General features: G+C 41.7%; 1 long non-coding RNA gene across 1 annotated transcript; it reads right to left on the reverse strand.

The window, feature by feature from the left end:
• Window positions 1-4: 4 nt before the first annotated feature.
• On the reverse strand, window positions 5-22643 carry LOC134646283 (uncharacterized). The gene is made up of 5 exons (XR_010096646.1): window positions 22586-22643; window positions 19860-20026; window positions 13080-13224; window positions 12764-12862; window positions 5-150 (listed from the first exon to the last, which is right to left on the reverse strand). It is a non-coding gene; the product is annotated as an uncharacterized LOC134646283 (long non-coding RNA).
• Between the last annotated feature and the right edge of the window lie 1771 nt (window positions 22644-24414).

The raw sequence follows: 24414 nt of genomic DNA on the forward strand, positions 1-24414 counted from the left end.
ATGCTCTCTGCATTATCTGGACATAGCCAGCAGCCTTTTGACACTCCTGCACCTCCTGAAGCTCCATTGTTCCACTGAAGGAAAAAGCATCTCCCCAACCATTGTGGCGCCCCCTCGTCTGTAGGGCGTAGAAAACATCTCAGGTGGGATCTGCTTGTCATGCCAGTAAGGTTGGAAGCCATCAGGACCATCAAGGTTGCATTTTTTTACAGGAGAAAAAAAAAAGGTTATATTTTTTTCTCATCAGAGAATTTTTTTTTGAAGCTCTTCACCACTAATGGCCTTAATTTGGGTTGAGGATTTTTTAGGTCTTCCACTTCACGTTTTTGTTCCATAACCCCCAGGTGTTAGAGTGAATTGTTAAATGTTTGTCATTTTTATCCTTACCATCCATTTCTACATTGTTTAACTGTAGGATGAAAGGAATTCCACTGTCCCCCTCCCCAGATTCTCGAGGTTCTGGGTGGGGGGCTGTAGTCCTTTATTGCAGATACATCCTATCTGGAAGATCTGCTTCTTTTGATGTAAGCTTCCTGCGTTTACGACCCTTTGGTCAGCAGGAGGTCACACACACACACACACACACACACACACACACACACACACACACACACACACACACACACACACACACACACACACACTCTTACTTACATACAGAAGTTCACACACAATGCCTTAGAACCATGTGGGTGTTGGTTTGTTGTGTTTCGTGTGAACTGTCTCTCAATAAAAAGCAGCAGGAGGAGGCCATCGTCGGGGTCATTTTCGTGGTGGACACAGACAGGCCTCCCTTGCGCAAGTAATCGATCGAACGCTGTTGCCTTGTTTTTCTTTCATGGGAATAAGTCCTGGATACAGCGGGGTCTGAGTTTAGACCCAACATTTATTTGGTCCTTCCAGCCGGATCCTAACACATCGCATTCACCGAGGAGAGGGAGAGGACGCCACCGCAGTCTGCTAGCAGCCATCGTCTTGGACGATTGACGAAAGCCCTGGTACTTTGCTTTGTTCCAGGCCGGACAGTTTGCGCCTGAACTCCCCTCGGGATGGATGGCGATTGACGGTAACCAGAGACTCTTCCCATGAACAAAAACAACACGAACAGTGAGTAGAAAAGGCCTTATGCGTCACTGAGACTGCGCGGGCAGACGCCGGTCCAGGGGAGCGCTGGTTGCGCGGGTTTCACACGAACCTAAAACAATAGAGAGCGGCTACGTGCCCATGCGTTAAAGCAGGTACGTGAGTGCGCAAGCTGTGCGTGTAGACGCAAGCTACCTGGCTTCTCCGCCAGTGTTTTTGTTTTATCTTTTTGATTTATTTAAGGAGGTTTAAATAGGTTTCTCCACCGAATAGAAGGAGGGTAAGGACGGTTTCTCCACCGAAAGGAGGATAGAGCTCTATAAAGATAAAAAAAAAAGGTTCTCCGCAGTTAAGGGCGTTGGGTGTATGGTTTCTCCACCAATGGTAAGGAGGAAAGAGCTCGCCGCGGTAAGGGGGATTATAGGCCTAAAAAGAGTGCGAATGAGCGTATATGTGTGTGAGTGCCAGTAAGTGAACACAGCAGCACAGAAGTTAACCTAAGCGGTGTTAATGGAATTCGGTGACCTGTTGTGTACACGTAGCCTGGGTTTTGGTGTAAGTCGCGTTGCCTGCTGCAAACTTATAAGAAGTCTGCCTTGAAAGAGGATGAAATACACTGCAAAGTTTTTATTGGGCAGCACGTGTTGTGTGGATCGTTGAAGAATGAAGTGAAATTGTGCTCTAAAGCAGAAGTGAGTGTGAGCGTGTCTGACGTCACGGTGTGTGTGAAGGTATCCAGCTGGGGCAGACGTGATTCTGCAGGTAGAGTTGCCAACCGTCCCTTAAAAAACGGAATCGTCCCGTATTTAGAAACAAAAGTACACGTCCCGTATTGAGCTAATAAGGGACGCACTTTGTCCCGTAATACAGTGAGAATCAAAAGTAGTCTATAAATGTTAATGGAATTAACGCTTTGAAAACATAATTCCCAGCCCCTCTCCTGCTCTGTGACCAATGAGCTGACAGCACACTTATGACAATTCGAGTATGACAATTCAGATTACCGCTTATCTCATTGGTCGAGGAAAGATCGCTTACGGAGAAAATACCGGAAGACAACAGATGACCACAGCAAGAAGCATGGCCAACAGGGAAACAAACGCCGACACTGCGGTGCAAGTCTCGGACGACAGTACACCTAAAGCTGGGCTTACACTGTGCGATTTTTTTCAGTCACGTTATTCAGCTCCTGCTCAAACTGCACGACTGACTCGCAGGGGTTAGAAGTTCGTAGGTCACGATGCAGGGTCTCACACTATACGGCCCGATGCTCTGATGCGACCTGAGTGCTCACACTGTGCCTCCATAAAATGAAGGTTATAACAGAAAATCTGTCGCTCGCTCTCCCTCTCTGCCTTTCACTCACACAGACACGCACACACCACCATCAACTTTGCTAAATTGCTAATGAGCAGCAATGTAGATCCAACTATTTTAACGGTTGTTGTGGTCGTGATAATTTTGTGATGCCACATTGGAAAGCTCATCCGAGCCTTTTCGAAGTTCTACAAGTTGTGCCTCCATCGTTTGTGTCCAGTGATCACACGCTGCACAGCCGTGCTGCTCCGTCTTTTTCACCGACTTTTACGTGTTTGCGCGTGAGCAGTGTGAGCGGCTGCGGTGACACCCTCACGAGTGATTGATGATCAGGAGCTGGTCGTGAGGTGTTAATCGCTTCTCGTTACCCCACGTATACTACACGATGCACGATGAAGGCCAAAATTGGGCGACTCAAAAATCGGCTCAAAATGGGCCAAAAATCGCACAGTATAAGCCCAGCATTAGACCAGCAATGTTTGTTCCCCTCAGAGAAAGAAAAGGCAGCAAAAGTACTGGGAGGAATGGGAAAAGGAAAACTGGCTGGAAAAGTGCACGATAACACCTATAAAGCGCACTGCACTGTGTGCCGGCTCACTTTTTCCATAGTCATGCTTCTAATGGTGGGCACATGAAGAACATGAGGGGCGTGAAAGCTCAGGGAACCCTTAACCAATTTTTTGTCCACCAGGCCACGGCAGAAGCAGATATGGTATGTAAACACTGGTTTGTTTTTTTTAAACCCTCTGGTTAAGGTTAATATGGGCATGTTCAGTGAATATCAGCGCTATGTGGCCAGAAGTGTGATAATATAATTTATTTTGTGTAATAAACAACTGCAAGGATAGATGATTACAACAAATAGATGACTAATCCATAAAAGTAATACATAGATGAATAATGATGATGAGTTATGATGCGTAATCATGGGAACAAACGGGAGCAGCTGATTAGCATTAGAAAAGCTGAAATAATACCTCAACTGAAGCCAATTGCACTAAATGCACTATATGTGCACTGTTACAAGAATGTTTTTCGTTCTATTGTTTTCTATTAATTTATATAATTTTAAGTTAAGTAGGACAGAGTTCTTTTAAAGAAAGATTTACTTATATTCTCAAAACTTAAGCATGACAGGCTTCTGTTTAAGAAAGAGACCTGTTTTATTGTGTTAATGTTGTCATTTTGAGCTAAAAATAAGTGGCTAAATGATCATTTGTTTCCCATGTGTTCATATCACAAAGAATATGCATCTACTTAAATCAAATTCAAGTCAAATGGTTAAAAAATAATAATAATTTCACACAAAAAAAAGAGCTACAAAATTCACCACACTGGGAAGGGTGAAGACAACTGGGTTGCCTGGCCCCGGCCACAGGTGTCCCTTATTTATTTTTCAGGGAGCTGGCAACCCTATCTGCAGGTCACCTGCCCAGCGGACAAAGAAATAACATAGTTGTGTGGTGAATGATAACACGAAGAGTGTTTATGTTTCTCAGCCTGAAACAGCTGTAATGCTACTTTCTGTTTTGGAGAGAAGGATAGAAAAAAAAGAGAGAGAGATGTGTGTTGTTTTAAGCAGTGATGAGATTAATGAAAATGTGATGAGAGGAACACAAAAACATACAGAAAATGGATTAACTATCCTAACCCTACATGCATATACACAATAAATGATACTCATGAAGACCAGACAGCATCTTAAGCATGAGATTCTGTTTGTCATCTTGTCCAAGTCACTAGTAAGATGAAAGTGATACATAGACTAGTGGACTGAATATTATAGGAGGACAGATGACTGCATCATAGAGGAAAACAGAATGCTGATGAGGGGTCTTAGATGAGTGAGCTGATTGTGAGTTTCTGGTGTGTGAAGAAGTTTTACCATGGCACACATTTGGTTACATGAGAAGAAACTTATTATGTGATGAGACAACAGGGTTATGCTGTATGTTGTGTGTGGCCGATTGGATGAATGTTTGAGATTGATCTAGCTGTTGATTTGTCTTTTGTTACTAAGTTGAGCCTGCCAAATGGGTTGTTACGATTTATCCCCCTGGCATGAAAAACATGTGTCATGACTTTAACAAGGCCTTTCTTTCCTTTGCTTTCCTTTATTTGCTTTCCTTTCTTTTTATTTTGTTACTTTCATGGTGCACTGAAAGTTTCGGTTGATGATGTCTGTTTGAGCAGATATGCACGATTAGAACAGAAGCGCTATACGACTCGTCGTTGAGAAAACTGTTGCAAAAGTGAGTTTCTCCAAAAATTATAATGGGCTTGGGAGAAAGCCACTTATTTGGGACAATCAGAAAACAAGTCCCTGCCAAAAAGGATTCAGCGACGTAATCCGATTCTAAAGTTTTTCTTTTTCTTTTGAAATGATGTCATTTTTGCTGTGCGTGGAAATGAAAATGCGACAATAATTTCCACTATCAGCAAAAGAAAGAATGGATGAATGAATGAATGAGTGGAAAAACTGACTGACAAAAGCTGACAAGACTGACTGACTTAACACCATTGTGTGAAGTTAACCCCCACCTGACAAATGTGTGGATGTATCTCTGTGTGTGTCTCTATTGCAGGAGCAGAAGGAGACCACAGGAGGAAACTTGGGTCACATGACTATGTGAACTCTGCAAATTTAACCTTTTAGTTTAAAATTTTCTGTGTCTGTGAATTCACCATGGATTTGTTACTACTTTGTGTTGCTCACAGAGATTACTGTGAGAAAGAGTGTATACGAATGCGCAGCGCTAACATTTACCTTTCTTTTTACAGCAGATGGTTAATCATGTGATTTGATCATGTGATTTATAGCAGGACACAACTTAATGATGTTTTTCTACCACAGGATTACTGAGATTTTGTGTGAAGAAAACTGTGGTTACAGGCTGTGTGTTGGTGATTAAATTACACTGTGTTGGAGAAAATATGAACGTTACAGGGGAGAAGTGAATATAGAGTGACACTGTGTTTGAAACCAGTTTACTTCTTTTTACAGCAGAGTGTTAACTTTATGACCTTTTTACAGCATCTCTGGAATCTGGATGGCCGACGCCTGACCACCAGGATGAACCGTGTGTTTGGCTAATGTTTGTTTTTCTTTAAGAGTGCTTGTAAAGGATTCAGCACAGACAGACAAGTGACAATTGAACAAATGTGCAGTGGTTACAGAATAGCTGAATATGGGGCTCATTAGCTGGCCACTATTGAGCTCACAGTGATAAAAATGAGTGGAGTGACAAACTTAAGGAAAGTAACCGATTAAATTGTGGAATAAATTGGGATGATTCATGATTTGGGACAAATTATGATAATAATAAGAGTGATTTAATGACTGGAGAAAACCTGCACATGATATTTGTCTTTTATGCTGAATACTTTATTACTCTTATGATCTATAGTTGGTTGAAAATGTGAAGTTTGATTTAAAGACTTTGTCTTCCAGGATACAGGCTCCAGGTGGAGCTGGGAGTTAGACAACCTAAACATTTAATTGCTGACTAATGTTTTTACACAGGGTTACAGGTTGGAGTGAAGCTGCTCCAAGGGACAAACCCTGGAGATTGTTTTAGGGAGACTGTGCAACATTCTTGTACATGTCTCATTGGGGAGTTGACACATGGCGGAAACCATGTGGCGAGAGAAGTGTCATTTTAATTTGCAGATGTCGTGAGATGCCATGGCGAGAGGAGTGACTGAGAGGATCGTCCATAAGATGGAAGCTGAGGCCAGGAGAGAGTCTTCAGGAGGATCGGAGATCGCCTTCAGCACAGAGACTGTGCTATTGAGCTTCCAGGAGATCGTCATGAGGAGACTCTGCACAGCAAAATCTTAAATAAGATAAAAGAGTTTCGACGTTGACGTTGAGGAAGACGACTAAGGTGTACGACGTGCTCTGCCTTTAAAATCTTCAGCAACGTTGAATCATGAGAACTTGAGGGAGCGTGCCAGGCTCCAAAAGTGACAGCACAGAGGAGGTCCAGCGATGGACTTGTGGTTCTGTGAACAGCACAAATACCAGGTGACTGTGAAATAACTAACAGCACTTTTTTCACAAGTGAAGCCAGTAACTTACTATCCTAACAGATTAGCTCTAGTTGCTTGTGCTTTACCTCCATGCATGAGATCAGTATGTGCAGCAGCTTAAGCTGTACAATGTTTCAGGAAATAGTTTATTTCACCTTTTTGACACTGTTAGTTCCACACGAGGTAGATGTCTACTACTGCAGACTAAAATTACATTTCTGTCACCTACAAGACACTTGTCTTTAATGTTACTCTTACTATCACAACCACACATTACCATCAAGCGGTGCACAATTCTGAATCCGTCAACCCTTTTTGCCAACGAAAGAAGACGGCACTTCTCATGAGTGTAGAGAACACGTCGAGAAGGAGTGTAAGCCGAGGGATGACTTAACAGATGTGCCACTAAGTGAGGGAAAGGTTTGGTTTGTTGATGAGTTGAGTTTTACAACAGTAGAGGGACAGACTAAAACAGGTTTTGCTGTAGTAGATAGTGAGAAAGTTATCTGTGCAGGACAACTAGCATGTTTCATATTTGCTCAAGCAGCAGAGATAGTAGCTTTAACGGAAGCGTGTAAAGCTGCAGAGAAACAAGATGTGACAATATACACTGATAGCCAGTATGCATTCGCAACATTACATTTCTTTGCAGCACAGTGGGCAAGACGAGGTATGACAACCTCGACAGGGAAACCTGTAGAACATGCCAAACTCTTGCAAAATCTGCTGGAGGCAGTGTTATTACCCAGTAGAATTGCCGTTTGTAAATGTGTAGCACACATGTGAGGGAAAGATCCAGTTGCATTAGAGAATGCTTTTGCAGATAAGATCGCAAGAGAGGCAACTTTAGGAGAACATGGTGTTAACATTTTAGCAATGCAACACCAGCAGACGTTGGCTATTATGCGGAATGCATTGGTAGACATGTATAGCCACTCACCTACTGCAGGAAAACAGTTATGATTTACAGAAGGAGCAAGCTTGCAGGATGGTATTTATTATCTGTGTGATACACCAATACTGCTTTAGACTTTATATAGGACTGCTGCTATTTTGCACCATGGGCTTTGCCATGTCGCAACAGGAGGGAGATAATGAGTAGTTTATACTTTAAGATTAAATACCCTTAAAAAATTTTTTTTGCAGGTCATGTATGATATGTTGCAAGCATAATTCTCAGGGTAATTTGAGACCTAAGAGAGGGAAATTCCCTAGACCCAGTCACCCATTTCAAGTTATTTGCATGGACTTTATAGAGCTGTCCAGCTGTAATAACTATAAGTACTGTTTAGTGATAGTGTGTCCTTTTTCAAAGTGGGTAGAGATTGTCCCAACTAGAAAAGCAGATGCCATTTCTGTTGCCAAAGCAATATGTAAGAATATCATCCCGGAACACGGGATTCCTGAGACCATTTATAGTGATAATGGTCCACACTTTGTAAATGAAGTGATTGGATTAATGGCACAACATTTAGGGATAACACTAAAACATCATTGTTCATATCACCCACAAAGTGCAGGGTTGATAGAGAGAACTAATGGAATAGTAAAGTTAAGACTTAGGAAGAGACACGCAGGACATGGTTAAACTGTATAGAATTAGTTAAGATGTATATGAATGTACATGAGGATTACTCCAACAGGGAATGGACTGACTCTTTGAGATTATTTATGTTAGAGCATTTAGACTTCTAGTCTTCTGTAGTGATGATAGAAGAGCAGAAGAGAGAGCATATTAGCAGATTAGATGCTTAAAATGTTTAAAAGTAAAGAAGTCTTGAGAACAAATGATCTGCCAGATGATTCTGTTCTCCGCAGGAGCAGAGTCTGAAGTCTGGAGATTGGATGTTGACAAGGCCATGGAGAGGAAGTGCTGGTCCAGTCCACGGTGGGAAGGTCCATATCGGATGCTGCTGACGACGACCACAGCAGTGAAGATTGCTGAAAGGAACACTTGGATACATCAAGCGCACTGCAAGAAGGTGACACACATCCAGGCCAGCTCGGGGTAAGTGGCAGGAAGACCGGGTACAAAGGGGGGGGAAAGCCTCCAGGGCCCCTCGTCTCAATCCGGTGAAGAAACCAACTGAGCCACAGGTACTCATCAGAATGGCTGGGAATGTGCTGTGGCTGGGAATGTGCCTTCTTGTGCCTGTGGACCCAGAGTGGGATGACAGGAGCGCACTGGGACAGAGCAAATCACACCCAGTACCCGCATGGGGTTTCAACCAACTACTGGTGGCAGTTTGTGAACACAACCGCTCACATAAAGTACGAGACCAATGGCTATGCTTGTGATGCCACTGGCTACACATTCTTCTGGACTGTGGCCATATAGCATCACTGAGAGCGAGACAGTTTGTTTGGTTGCCTTAGCAACACATCCAGGAGTAAACGTACTTGGAACACTGCCAACTTTTCAACTTCTGAACCTGAATGGACGGTTGATTCACCAGTAGCTGGGAAGGTGAACTGCTCTGGTACGACAGACCTGCTAGTCTGACTCCAAGAATCTGACTCGCTGCAGGACATTGAACAGCTAAATGAACTGGAAACAGGCCAGTTGCCTATGTGTATGAAGGGCAATGGATTAGTCCAAGTTGGAGATTTATCATGGAATTTGTACAACGTCACCTATTCTTTGTGTCCTCTGCAAGAAGGATGCAAACAGAGAAGCCTTTTGTCTACATTTACATCATAAACACTTCTCTAAGCTGGTTGAGGCTTTGAGCCAAGAAGATCAAAACAGCTTGATCCAATTTCCTTTACAAAGCTTTTCCTGTGGTGACAACAGGACAGGAGAAGAGTTGTAAAAGCGGATAATTCACCAGTTGACTCTAACCCCCACAGGATGCCTACAGCGAAAAGATCTGGGGGTTTGATAGGAGTCATAAAGAAGGTCGTTGACCAGGCTACAGCTTTGAAGTTAGCTGAGAGCCACATGGACAAACGATAAAGTCAACTGATGTGTTTGAATGCCTATGTCTGTATGGAGTTGGATAGTAGTGACATATGATTTTTGAGAATGTTGATTCTTCTTATTTGACTGTTACATTCAGTTGTTTACTTGCAGGAATACATAATGAATCGCACGACAGGAGTAGATGCACCACAAGGCTGGAGAGCATGGTTAATGTCTGGTCCTTGGTGGCATCTTCTTTTGGAAATATTAATTCCTGTTTTTGGACTGTTGACATTGATTTGCTTATGTATAGGATGCATTTTACCGTGTATAAGATCAATGCGAACTAAGATGATTTCTAATACATTTGTTAATTATGTACTTTTAGAACAATATGAATTGACTGAAATGAATGACATGACAGGAGTTTGTGTATAAATGACGCCTGCGCTGAAATTGTCAAGCAAGAGGTGCATGGCTAAGAATATACTACACAGGAATAATTTGGAGCATAAAAATCACAAAACAGGAGGGAAAATGTTAGAGTGAATTGTTAAAAGTTTGTCATTTTTATGCTTACCATCCATTTCTACATTGTTTAACTGTAGGATGAAAGGAATTCCACTGTCCCCCTCCCCAGATTCTCGAGGTTCTGGGTGGGGGGCTATAGTCCTTTATTGCAGATACATCCTATCTGGAAGATCTGCTTCTTTTGATGTAAGCTTCCTGCGTTTACGACCCTTTGGTCAGCAGGAGGTCACACACACACACACACACACACACACACACACACACACACACACACACACACACACACACACACACACACTCTTACTTACATACAGAAGTTCACACACAATGCCTTAGAACCATGTGGGTGTTGCTTTGTTGTGTTTTGTGTGAACTGTCTCTCAATAAAAGGCAGCAGGAGGAGGCCATCGTCGGGGTCATTTTCGTGGTGGACACAGACAGGCCTCCCTTGCGCAAGTAATCGATCGAACGCTGTTGCCTTGTTTTTCTTTCATGGGAATAAGTCCTGGATACAGCGGGGTCTGAGTTTAGACCCAACACCAGGATTATTTAGGAAATGACCGTCTTAACTGCATCCCACCTCAGCAGCAATAGCGCGCTGTGAGCGACCCTACTTATGCAGTTCAACAAGCCGACCATGTTCAAAAAGGAAAATGTTTTTTGCTTTTGCCATCAGAACATCCTGACAGTCTGACTACCTGACAGAAAATGACAATGAATCCACAGTTTTGCACAGATTTGGCCTTTTAAAGGCATGTGGTCCTAAACATTTGATCAGCTGTAAAACAGCCTGTCCCAGTTTAAGTTTGTGAAATGTAAGTTAAATGTTTTGTCTCACTCCCATTTCTGCTTGTTGCATGTTGTTGGAACCTTGTTAAGATCCGACCGTGCAAAAGATGATTTTTTGCCATTTTTCAAGTGGTCTTAAACTTTTGATCGGGACCGTATTTAATAATCAATTACTTTCTTCTGAATGGATTAAGAATGCTTTATGTCCGCATTGCAATGCATCACAATTGTAAATCATTACACGATTAATTGTGTCAGCTCTATTAGATTTAAGATTGTATATTTGCTTTTGAAATGGGCAGTTTGCTTTATTGTGCTTTGTATTTGCTTTCAGACTGCAAGGAAAGAACGCTGATGTACACCGAGCATCTGAAGAACAACATGCAAATGCTCCAGCACATTGGATCCAAAACCTGTTCCAGTTCCTCAGACACCATCAGAGACTGTTTTGAAAGCCCTCTACTATCAATCTGGATAAAAAGAAACTTTGCCAACCACTGCAAGTATCAAGTGTTTTAAATTTTGTTTCAATGTTTATTATGTACTTATTTGTTTTTGGTTGTATTAAGTTTGATATTAATTAGATCAGTGCCTTTTTAGTCATTAATTTGATTATTAAATATTAACTGTTTAGGGCAGCACGGTGGCACGGTGGTTAGCACTGTTGCTGCACAGCAAGAAGGTCCTGAGTTCAATTCCACCATCAGGCCAGTGTCTTTCTTTGTGGAGTTTGCATGATTAATTGATTAATCCAAATTGCATAGGTGTAAATGTGAGTGCGAATGGTTGTCTGTCCCTGTGTGTTAGCCCTGTGACAGACTGGCGACCTGTCCAGGGTGTACCCCGCCTCTTGCCCTATGAAAGCTGGGATAGGCTCCAGCGCGACCCTGAAAAAGGATAAGTGGAAGCGGATGGATGGATATTAACTGTTTAATTTAATCATTGTCTTTACTGGTTTTTATTAATGTTTCTAGCAAATTATGACAAAAAGTCAAAGAATCTAAGTTTTATGCCTATTAACCCTATTATGTTTATTACCTCATTTGTTGGACCTTAATCTTTTTAGACAACATTCTGGCTGCAACAGCTGCCAATAATTTTGTGTAAATATGAACTTTTGAATAAAAAGGCATGTCTTGTATTATACAGCTCTTCTGTGCTTTGTCAATAGGAGACGGTAAACAAGCTTGTTAAATGTATTTTAACTGGTTTACTTTATAATAGTTTTTTTATTTCAGTGTAATAATTGTACAAAAACCAAAGTTCACTGTGAATTTTACATTTATCAACAAGTATACCGTTATGTATTCTGCATTATCACTATATTTTCCACGGTGAAATTCTGGCAACCATAGCTGCCAGTATTTTACCGTAATATTCAACTTTTTAGGTATGATACCGTATTATTTTATACAGTTTCACTATATTTAACAAAGTAAGACTGTAATCAGATTAATGGAATGTCTGTTGTTTTCACATGAATTTATGTTTAAATTCAGTCATTTACTGTAAAAAAAAAAATTATTATTTACTGTGAAATTTAAGGTTACTAAAATAGGATACCGTTTTGTGTTCTACATTTACAATTTATTTTCACGGTGAAATTCTGGCAACCACAGCTGCCAGTAATTTACCGTAAATTCTACAATATTTTTTTTACAGTGTACAATTACAAGTGCTTGTTCTGATGAAAACTTTTCATCAGCAGCAAAGGCATAAGGATCACTTAAATGGATCACTTAAACTCCGGTTCATGGTGCACATCTTTTTCTCTGCTGTGCTAAAGATGCTCTCAGCTGTTTAACTTTAGGGATGGAGAAAAGTTTGACATATTTCACAACCATTAAATATTAGTGAGGCCTCTGAGAATGAGGTCAAGCAAAAATCCCTGCTTGTGCTCATGGACTCTAAATTTCAACAAATAAGACAATAATACGACAACTGCTGAGTGACACAAGAGTCTAGGGGAAGAGCAAGCATGAAGTGAGATGCTGTGTCTGTGTACACATGTGCTCACACATGTTGGTACCTCTCTCCCTGTAGCAAAGTCCTGAATAAAGTCTGAATGTTCAGTCAATCAAGATCCATATGAGCTGTAAAGAAAATAACCTCAGCTTTTTCTTGGATGTTCAAAGTTTTTCAGTTCATACAGGAACATCAGCAGTCTGGGTGAATGTATCGCTGTTTACTTCCCCCGTCTCATTGAGCCTGGTCAGGATGTGTTCAGAGGAAAAAAGAGGAACAAAAAGAAATTTATTTTTTTTGTTGCTCTTGTTTACTTTTAAGCCAAAAATAAAATAAATAAAGCTACAGGGTTTAATATTGAGAAAATTGAGGTGGAAAATGACTTGAGCATTATATAATTAAAGTAACATACCTTGAACATGTCTTGAAAAAGTAAAATAAATCATAACATTAAACTCACCTTGTTTTTGTAGAGAAGTTGATCAGGCTTTTGCTTCATCCCCTGAGACCAGCTGCACTGAATCATCACCAGCTTTTGTCCTCATCTTTTTCGCTCAGTGAGGTCTTTCCTTTTCTTGGCCATTCCTCTGCCAGCTGCCTTTGCACTGGAAAAAAACATGTGTGATCACAGGTGAAGTAAGGGATATTTTTTCCAGTGCAGGGTTAAGAGTGCTCCATTTGGTGATAGCTGTTGAACAACATTTCTAAGGATGTTGAAAAAGACAAATATTTCTGTTTACTATTAAGCAAAAGCATTACATAAATCACCTTTTCAACAAAAGTTAGAGTGAAGGCACAGTTACAGGGAAAATGTGTCTGTCTGTGACTAAACATTTCTATGTGCTACAACATGGACATAATGATTAAATGTGCTGAGGTGAGTAATTTGCTGTCAGCCTGCTTATTGATTCATTGTACTGCTGCTACAATGATTTGTACAAATCTTGGAAATTTACAATAACGTTTATAAATAAAACTGATGATGTACAATGTTGTCAAACCAACTGATTTATAATATTGTTACTTAAGCTGGGCTTACACTGTGCGATTTTTTTCAGTCGTGCTGGGCTTACACTGTGTGATTTTTGGCCACCATCAACTTTGCTAAATTGCTAATGAAAAACATTGATCAGGCAGCTGTGATTGAGCAGCAATGTAAATCCAACTATTTTCACGGTTGTTGTGGTCGTGATAATTTTGTGAGGCCACATCGAAAAGGCTCGGATGAGCTTTCCAAAGTTCTACAAGTTGTGCCTCCACGACGGTCGATTGATGATCGGGAGCTGGTCGTGAGGTGTAAATCGCAGGACAGTGTTTGTCCTGCAGGACAAACACTGTCCTGCAGGATGGATTTTAATGAACTCTGTATGTTACTACTTCCCCTTGAAATCAAATGAATTCAAAACATGGAAGGAATCCAGAGACTTCTGTCAGCTGCAGGGAGGAGATCTTATAATCATAGACAGCCAAGATGAAGAGGTTTGTTAGTATTTCTGTGGAGCGGTGTTCATGCAGATTTTTGAAAATGTATATTTGGTTTTGTTTCTTTTTTTGTTAGAACTCAACAGTTAATTACTTGATAAATCATCAAGATGCCCCGAGACAAACTCGTGACCTGGTCTGGGAGTCTCACCTTCCTCATCGCGTGAGACCTTGGATGCCTCACAGAGACCCTGAGTTTCTAGATTGGATAAGCAGAAGACTAAATCATCAAGATACGCCTCATCACCCAATGGGCTTCTGGATCGGACTGAGAGACGTCCATGAGGAAGGGACTTGGAAATGGTGGGATGGAACATTACTTGCTGAAGGGTAAGTGTCAGGGCTGCAGAGGCGAGTGTATTGGTGTACTTAGGTGCACAAGATTGAAAACAATTTGTTCTGAAAAAATGCAGATGAAGAGTTGTTTGTTGACAGTATAGATGGTTTGTTTTTAAACCTCTTACCACTCACAGAGTCCCCGGTGACGGTCTAGCTATGTCAGATGCCAGTCATTTAAGAGACTAATCATTTTTTGGAATTTAAATTGTGCTAACTCACTTTGTTCAACACAGCCCAGAGTAACATTAAAAATAAAACATATTAGAACTAATTTTGTTGGACGCAAGAAAAACTGGAGCATCTTTGTAGGGAGCCGAACTAGGGCTTACAAGTTTTGCAGTGCCTTTGCAGTGACTTTGCTATCTGCACAGAGCGTTTCTGGTGTGGCTTATGCAAAAGAGAATTGCAACAATACAGCGTGTTTCTCTGCTCCCTTTCACACAGTAAGTATGTCTGTTGTAGACTGAGCTTTATAAATGTCCCTTTGATTATTCAAACAGTGTTTGAAAACTTTATCGTCATCGCTGGCGTGCTTTGTACCTCAGGCTCATCAGAGACAATCGTATCCAGGTAAATTAATTTTCTTTAATCTACACACTTTTAGGAATTACTTAGCTAATTTCAAGGATAATTTCAGTGACTGAATTATTGCCGGTCATTCGTACACTGACTTTATTATATAAAATATATAAATTAAATCTCTTTGAAACTTATAGAATCTAATCTTTTGGTTTCTTTTTTTTCATAGCATTTTATGAAACTGTTGTCTGCTACAGAGTAAAAAGTATTGTACTAGTAGTAATATAGCATCCACCATCTCCTGCTTGCATATTTCTGAAAACATCTTAGTGGTGTGGCAGCCATGGGTTGAGCCAGCCCTGCAAACCCTGTGGATGGACGATGCAGTGGACAGTGGGAGGAAGCATCCTAAAGCTCTCTTTGCAGACCAGCCTGTGTGATTCTCCACTCGCCGACCAGAAAAGACAAACGTCAGGTCTCAGTTGCAGCACCTCATCCATCCATGTCTGATCTTGAATCGGCAGATTCAGCAACACAGCCAGAGACTTCCTGTAATCTATTACAGTTGTTAAAAAAACGGTACAGGAACAGGTCACTCAGGTTAATCCTGTATAAACAACTGCGCCTGCGCTACTGTGCATGTATGAAGTGGACCAACTTGTCATCAGGCACACATGAGGCCGACCGGCTGAGAATACTGAAATCAGAATCAGAATCAGAATCAGAATACTTTATTGATCCCTGGGGGAAATAATTTTTTTGTTACAGTGCTCCATTATAAACCAACATTAACAAAACAGACAACACGCTAACTAAGAATAGTACAATATATGTATATATATATATATATATATATATATATATATATGTATGTATACATAAGTCACACATTAATAAATAGCTGGAAAAGAAACGTGTAGTTGTAGCAGTAACCAGTGTGTTAAGTGGATGAGTTGTAGAGGGAGATATCCACAGGCAGGAATGATTTCCTGTGTCGTTCAGTGGTGGTTTTCGGTGCTCTCAGTCTCTCACTGAACGTGCTCCTGTGACTGACCAGCATGTCATGGAGTGAGTGGGAGGTGTTATCCAACATTGTCTTTATTTTGTACAACATCCGCCTCTCCGACACCACCTTGAGGGAGTCCAGCTCCATCCCCACAACATTACTGGCCTTACGGATCAGTTTATTGAATCTGTTGGCATCTGCGACCCTCAGCCTGCTCCCCCAGCATGCCACAGCATAGAGGATAGCACTGGCCACAACAGACTCGTAGAAAATCCTCAGCATTTTCTGGCAGATGTTGAAGGACCTCAGTCGCCTCAAAAAATAGAGACGACTCTGGCCCTTTCTGTAAAGTGCTTTGGTGTTTTTAGCCCAGTCCAGTTTATTGTCAATGTGGACTCCAAGGTATTTATAGTCCTCCACAATGTCAACACTGACCCCCTGGTTTGAAACAGGGGTCAAGTGTTTCCTGGTCTTCCTGAAGTCCACGATCAGTTCCTTGGTCTTTGCCACGTTGAGCTGTGGATGATTTTGCTCACACCACGTGACAAAGGAGTCGACCACAGCCCGGTACTCCGTCTCATCATCCCTGCTGATGCATCCAACCACTGCAGAGTCATCAGAAAACTTCTGAAGATGGCAGGTCTCTGTGCAGTGGCTGAAGTCTGTGGTGTAGAGAGTGAAGAGGAAGGGGGAGAGGACAGTCCCCTGCGGTGCCCCTGTGTTGCTGATTACCTTGTCAGACACACACTGTGGGAGACGTACATATTGTGGTCTTCCTGTCAGGTAATCAACAATCCAGGACACCAGAGAAGGATCCACCTGCATCGCTGCTAACTTATCACCCAGGAGGGTCGGCCTGATGGTGTTGAAAGCACTGGAAAAGTCAAAAAACATGACCCTCACAGTGCTCGCTGGCTGGTCCAGATGGGTGTAGACACGATCGAGCAGGTAGATGATGGCGTCCTCAGTTCCGAGACGAGGCTGATAAGCGAATTGAAGGGGATCCAGATGTGGTCTTACTATGGGTCGCAGCTGGTCCAGAATGAGCCTTTCCAGGGTCTTCATGATGTGGGAGGTCAGTGCCACGGGCCTGTAATCCTGGGGGCCACTGGGACGTGGCGTCTTTGGTACAGGGACGAGGCATGATGTCTTCCACATCACTGGTACCCTCTGCAGACTCAGACTCAGCATAAACAGTTTATGAAAGACTCCACACAGCTGGGGGGCACAGGTCTTGAGGACGAGGGGACTCACTCCGTCTGGTCCAGCAGACTTGCCTGAGTGAAGTCTCCTCATTTGCATCTCAACCTGGTATTGAGTGAAGGTGATGGGTGGGGGAGGGGTGTCAGGAATCTCACCGGAGGCAACAGCGCCATGTGAAGAGAGAGGCTGGCACAGTGGTGTGGCTCTGGGTTCCAGGCTGACTACAGGTGAGGTTGTGGGGGTGTGAGCAGACACTGTGGTGTCGAATCTATTGAAAAACAGATTCAACTCGTTAGCTCTATCCTCACCTCCCTCAGCTCCCCTGCTGTTGGTTGGCCTGAATCCAGTGATGGTCTTCATGCCCCTCCACACCTCTCTCATGCTGTTCTGCTGGAGTTTCCACTCCAGCTTCCTCCTGTAATTATCCTTAGCCTCTCTGATCTTGTCCTTTAGTAACACCTGGACCTTCCTCACCTCCTCTTTATTGCCCCCTCTGAAAGCCCTCTTCTTGTCGTTGAGGAGGGCTTTGATGTCCTTAGTCACCCACGGCTTGTTATTTGGGTAACAATGAACAGTCGGAGCTGGAACAATGGAGTCGGTGCAGAAAGTTATGTAGTCTGTGATACACTCAGTTAGCCCATTGATGTCCTCAGCGTGAGGCTCACAGAGTGTCTCCCAGTTGGTCACCTCAAAACAGCCCTGTAGTTCCGCTAAGGCCTCCTCTGACCACCTCCTAACACTCCTCGTGGTCACAGGGACCACCTCACCCCGCTATGTGCCAATTGGCACATAGCGGGGGGTGAGGTGAATCAGGTTATGATCTGACCTACCAAGTGGGGGGAGGGAGGAGGAGCTGTATGCATCCTTTACATTAGCATACAGTAGGTCTAGAATTTTCTCTCCCCTGGTGGGACAGTCCACATATTGTCTGAATGTTGGTAGTGTATTGTCCAGTGATACATGGTTGAAGTCACCCGAGATCACAATAAAGGCACTCGGGTGCTGAGTCTGTAACCGGGCTATGGCAGAGTGGATAGTGTCACATGCAGCTATGGGGTTAGCAGAGGGAGGAACATAAACAGCCACCAAGATGACGTGAGAGAATTCCCTGGGTAAATAATACGGCCTGAGTCCGACAGCACACAGTTCAATGTCCGGGCAACAAATCCTTTCTTTGATTGTTATGTTGGCAGGGTTACACCACCGGTTGTTAACTAAAACAGCAAGCCCACCTCCTTTCCGCTTACCACTAGCGATGCTGTCCCTGTCCGCCCAAACAGTGTGGAAGCCTTCCACGGAAGCATTCTCGTCGGGAATGTCCTGGTGCATCCATGATTCAGTGAAACACATCAGGCTACACTCTCGGTATTCCCTCTGACTCCGTAGCAGTGCTGTGAGCTCGTCGATTTTATTTGATAACGATCGCACATTTCCCATCACGATGGACGGCAGACACGGTTTATACCTCCTCCTCGCTTCGAGCCTCCGCTGTCTCACCGTCTCCTTCTTTCTTCTCTTCTGTCCTTGACCTCTGCATCCCCGATGTGTTTTCCTCCAAATTTCAGCTGGTACTTCTGCCGGCATGAGGGCGATCAGCTGATCTCTGGAGTAAACAGTCCGTGAGTGTAGGAGATGTGCCGCGGTCCCGTTCCTTGATAAAAGTAACAGTTCCACGGCCACCAGAAGAACAAAAACTCTCTCAATCCACATGATTGAGTAAAATATAATAAACCGATGAAAATACAAGTCAGAAAAAAAAGAATACGTAAGAAAAAAGAGCTAAACTAAGAGAAAAAGCAGGAGCGACTGTAACAGGCTGCACGCTGGTTGGCGCATGCGCACTTCAAGGAATCAAAGGAAATCAAACTCTTCTGTCTGGTGAAATGTTATACTTACCAAATCATGCTCCCTGGCCTTATATCCTTTGCAGGTGGAACTGGACCCAGTTGTGAAAACCAATGATTTCCGTTCCTGACTTTTCTTTCTTATTCTCATTTAAAATGTCTAGCTTTTAATAAATAATTATCTGAATCTTACACCCAAAGTTTTAATCTGATGTAAAATGTATAGAAGTCCATTACTGTATATAGTAACTATTAAGTCTAATATACCCTAGTAAGCTATACTACGTTTTCCTTTGGGAAGATACCATCTGTGCAGTCTGCAATTCTGTTGAAGAAAGATGTTGAATCTATTTAATTATTCTTGAAAAATAATTTATTTCTGTGCATTTTTTTTTCTCACACTGCATCAAATTAAAGTTGATTACGTCGATTAAGCATCATGAGGTGGAGGGAGGGGGGTGGTTCCCTCTTTTTTTTTTTTGCTGGGAGTTTGCAACCCTATTAGTTAGGTTGCTTAATATTTCTGCTAAGTACTCTTTAAAATACCAGAATAGGAAGGATGGAGTAGGTTTAAGTTTATTAGATTGATCAGTATTGCTGAACTATGAAATACTTTGAGTGCAGTGTATTTTTTACATACAGGTATAACAGAATAGCTTTAGTGTTGTTGTTTATTTAAACTTGAATATGAACTTATACAAAATGCAGCAAGATATTAAAAAAACAGTTTTATTGATTAAAAAACACTATATCGGATTCATATCGGTATCGGCAGATATCCAAATTTATGATATCGGTATCGATATCGGACATAAAAAAGTGGTATCGTGCCATCTCTAGATCTCACCCTGTGTTTCTCTGCCTGTGGTAGAGGTGGAACCAGATCAAGTGGAGCTGATTCTTGAACAGCCTCAAGTCAGAGCTGGATCGACCTTCTGTCACCAGGTACTGATGAGCCCGCTGTGGAGAAACATCACTGATGATGTTCATGAATCCCCAGCTGACTCTGGTAACCTTAATACAGCACAGAAAAAATGTCACAATAATCATTTTATGTTGTGATTATTGTGATCATAACAGAAACAGATGCATCTATGTCATTATCTTTGAGCTTTTACACTTAACATAATTATAAAAACATGAGTATCAAAGGTGTTAAAACTCTGATGCCATCTTGGATTACTGCACTTTGTTCATGTCATTACAACATTTCTCTCTTTCTAATCATACATCTAGATGTTATGTCAACACACATTTAATCTACATTAAAAGAGTACCTTTGTGATAAATGTCTTTCATTCTTAAATTAACTGGTTAAATATTTAATCTAACTAAACCCTAAAGATGGAGTCAGAAGACAACAGTCACCTGAAGGGGCTGAAAATTGTAAAGACCCTACAGAACAATCAGTAAATGTCAGTAAATCTGTGATTCTGTGAGTAACACACTGGGTTCAGTTTGGAGGTTGAACTCTCACTCACCAGGATTGACAGCCATCTGTGCCACAGTTAAACTCATGCAGTGCTAATTTAAAAACTCTCAAATATTTTGGACAATTTATATTTTTCTATCACAATAAATACAAGTCTTCATTGAAGTAAACACACAGAGCAGTAGTGGATCTTTTTAATATAATTTTTCTTTATTTTGATTAGCATTGTTTATATTTGAAGTTTTTGAAGTATGGAACACCACAAAAACTACAAATAAAAACAAACAAACAAACAATCCAGCTAACAAATTTTGTGCTCTCTACTATCAGAACCTACCAAAATCTATCTCAGCCCAGCCCGACAGGCCGATGGGCTGGGCTGAGATAGATTTTGGTGGCCCGACTGGAGAAATCGCTAGCCCCGGGACGTCGGGCTAGCGATTTTGCGAGCCCTGGTCAACCCCTCACTTGAATTTTTGATTTTCAGTTTAAGGCAATTAAATTCAATCCAAAAATTCAACCCAACAATTGAACAAGTGATCCCCTATGAGCAACGGTGGACAGGAAAAACTCCCTTTTAACAGGAAGAAACCTGTGACAGAACCAGACTCAGGAAGGGGCAGTCTTCTGTCATGACTGGTTGGGAGGTGAGGGCAAAATAAAACTGAACATAAAGGAGAGCACAGTATAGTTATGAGAGACTGTGGACCGTGGCTGGAAAACATTATTACTATTTTCAAAAGGCACCCGGTCCACATCCACAACTACAGTAGGGCTGGAATGGATAATAAGGACAGAGGACGGACATTCACTTCAGCAGAAAATATTTGCGACGGCCCAGCAAGCTGCAGGAACAACAACGGCTGCTGTGACAAGACCTAGACCTACTTTAAGTGCGAGTTTGGCACCAGCACACCACCAACCACTAGTCTGAGCCTCGTCAGTCTCTTCCCTTTGTTCTTTTACCTCCCTTTCAACATTGGGAGAACGATTAGCTAAAAACCTTCTGTGCCGCGCCATGAAACTCTCGTAACAACCAATTTCTACTGCCTCCCGAAACGCCATCGCTCGTTGAAACTGCTGCCAACGCTCAAGGCGTACGGTAAAACTAGTCTCAAGATCATGTATAGTTTTCCTGAGAGTCATGTTCTCTTCCTCTAATTGACGCAACTTACTTTTATCCTTGGCCTGCTCCACAGTGAGAAGCTCTATCTGTCGCATAAAATGTGATTCCTCTGTATTATCTCTGTCCATAGGTGAATTATTTAATGTTTCCTCTGACATGTCTTTAACAGTATAAAAGCACAGTGTCAAAAGAAAGAAACTTTGTATAAATTGTATGAATGTAACAGTATTATCTTTGTTAAAGACAACTCGCTTTGCAAAAACAACTCGCTGTTTCTGAAGACGCACCAAACTGTGTTATAGCACCTCTATTTATGGACTCGTGTGGCAGAGATGGTGACGTCGACTGCCACGTCGAAACTGTGACGGTGAAATCGATCGCCACGTCACAGTCTCTCCTTTGAGAAGATCAAAGAAGCGCTCCGTATTTTTCCGCGCATGCTCAGATCATGCGTATTGAAATGAACGGGATATTTATTTATTCGTTTTAAATACCACTCAAAGGACGAGGAGAGTTCAAAATAGGGCTGTTCGATATAACATATCGGATGACGATATGAAAAAGTCTATCCTTTCATATTACGGCAATATTTTTTCATGGTTTTTTATGGTCACTGTAGTATTAATCTTAAAGTTCTCTCTTTCGCTTATATTTAATATAACCACACTACGGACGGACAAGCGAATGCTTTTATGCGTTGTCGTTAGCAACAACAACAACGGTAAAACCATACGCTGGGGCAAGAGGGGAAGATTACCCACAAACTGAATATGGACAAGATTTACTACAGTAGCTGAAGAATCCGCTGGAAAAGGCACATGATAAATGACAGGTTTTACGTCTCACCCCCTCTTTGCCTCCGTGCACTGTTTGTGCGCAGGCTCACACAGCACTCGGCAGAGAACTCCCCCCGAAACATCCATGCAACGCATCTTGCTACCACCTTCAAGTTGTACTCAAGTTTATAAAGAACCCACGTCAAAGTATTGTGATTAAATCCAATTTATTAACCTACCTGAGAGATAAATTACAAATGCGAAGAACGTACTGTCTCCCGTTTGACTACGGCAAGCAGTTAGGTACGTTTAAAGTCTCTGTTAATTTGAGTTTCCATGACATTTGACGAGTTGGGAGTGAGAACGTGTTGTATAATACAGTATGAGTTAGAGAAAGTTGGAGCACAAATGAGAAATCGAAAAAGCAAACAAACAAATGTGACTCCAAAATATGAAAGAAAATGATTTTGGACACTAGCTGTTCTTGATCACTCTGGCATAAACTCAAAACTTCAACAAGCTACAGTCACACATTATTTGTTGGAAAGCTCCTTAGACTACGATGACCTGGATGACTGAGAACCTTCACAGACTTACTTGTCTCACCAACATACTGGATACCACATTTACTGCAGGTAATGAAATAAACACAATTATTAGAGCATAGAGTACCTTTACACTGTGAGAGGAACACATTGGCAACCATTTTTGGTGCTGAAAAAAATTGCCCCTGGTCTCTGAGTTTGGGCTCAGAGAGAGGTGAAACTTTCGCCTTGATGAAGAAATCCCTCAGGTTTCTGTTCCTTCTAAAAGCAGCAATTACCTTACAATCCCCCCAGCATTTGGGTTTCCTGGACAAGATTTTAAAAATGGTTCTTAATCACTCTGACAAATTTGCATGTTGATGGGGCATATGTGACCACCACTGGCAGAATAGGAGATAAATCAATGGGTTTGGTCTGTAGGAATGAGTTAAGGCATTTTCTTAGAAAAGAGTGACAGTACCCTCTTGTGGCGAGAGCTAAAAATAGAATTTTGGTGGCTGCTCTGAAGTCAGTTTGTGGGTGCAGATACTATGGAATCGTAATAATTGGGACTTAATTAGAGCAGCAAACGTGTGCTTTAGATGAAAGCTCGTTTTAAACAACAGAGCATGTGTGTCCGTGGGTTTAAAGAATACTTTAATGTCCAATTTATGGATTTGTGAAAAATGTCGGCCTTTGAAGCTGGTTGTTTCCAAGTTTCCAAGTCAATTGTGGTTTTGTTAATTGTAGATTTGAGTTTGATTGAAACATTATGGTTATTCAGAGTACTCAGAAACACGTTCAGAATGTTGCCACACACCCCAGATATCATCAAGAAACCTGTAATAATGTAATGGATTTTTGACACATTTTGAAAGGGCCGCAGTTTCTCATTCAGCCATGAGTATGTTGGCATATGCAGGGGCAAATTTCTTTTTACAAATAAAAGGGACGGCCATGGGCAAGAAGTCCATTAATCTTCATTTAGTTTTTCCCTGGAAGTGAATTCATGCTGTTAGATGTTATTGTTAGAAGTTAGATGTGGATTTATTCTACCTAGCTCTTCTTGATTCATCATTATCACCGTGGCATTGTTGGCCTGTCACTCTATAAGAGTTGCAGAGATTATCAAGGGACTTTGAATGGTGGGATGGAACATGTGTCACTGAAGAGTAAAAGTTTAATATGTTACACATGTGAAACTTTTAGAAGTCAACGGTGAGTTGTATTTGTAGGAAATGGTCGTTTACTAACATTACATTCTCCTCCAGAATAAGAAATGTAAATAGTAATAAAAGGAGAATAACGTGGACTAAGAGAAAGCAAATGACTGGAAGGAGTCGAATAATATCAGCAATGAGGGCTGTGCAGCAGTGGATCCCAGAGCAAACTTCTTCAAGACCTGGAACAATGTGAGATGTGATGGCCAAATAAAACAGATATATTAAAAAGCACCAAAATCTAGGAGGTAACATTTCTGTAATGAGGCATTCTTAAACAGATAGTAGTATTTACAACAGTAAAGTGAAAGCAAATGAGTGATA

This window comes from Pelmatolapia mariae, linkage group LG16_19, assembly GCF_036321145.2.
Source record: "Pelmatolapia mariae isolate MD_Pm_ZW linkage group LG16_19, Pm_UMD_F_2, whole genome shotgun sequence".
Classification (NCBI taxonomy): Eukaryota; Metazoa; Chordata; class Actinopteri; order Cichliformes; family Cichlidae; genus Pelmatolapia; species Pelmatolapia mariae.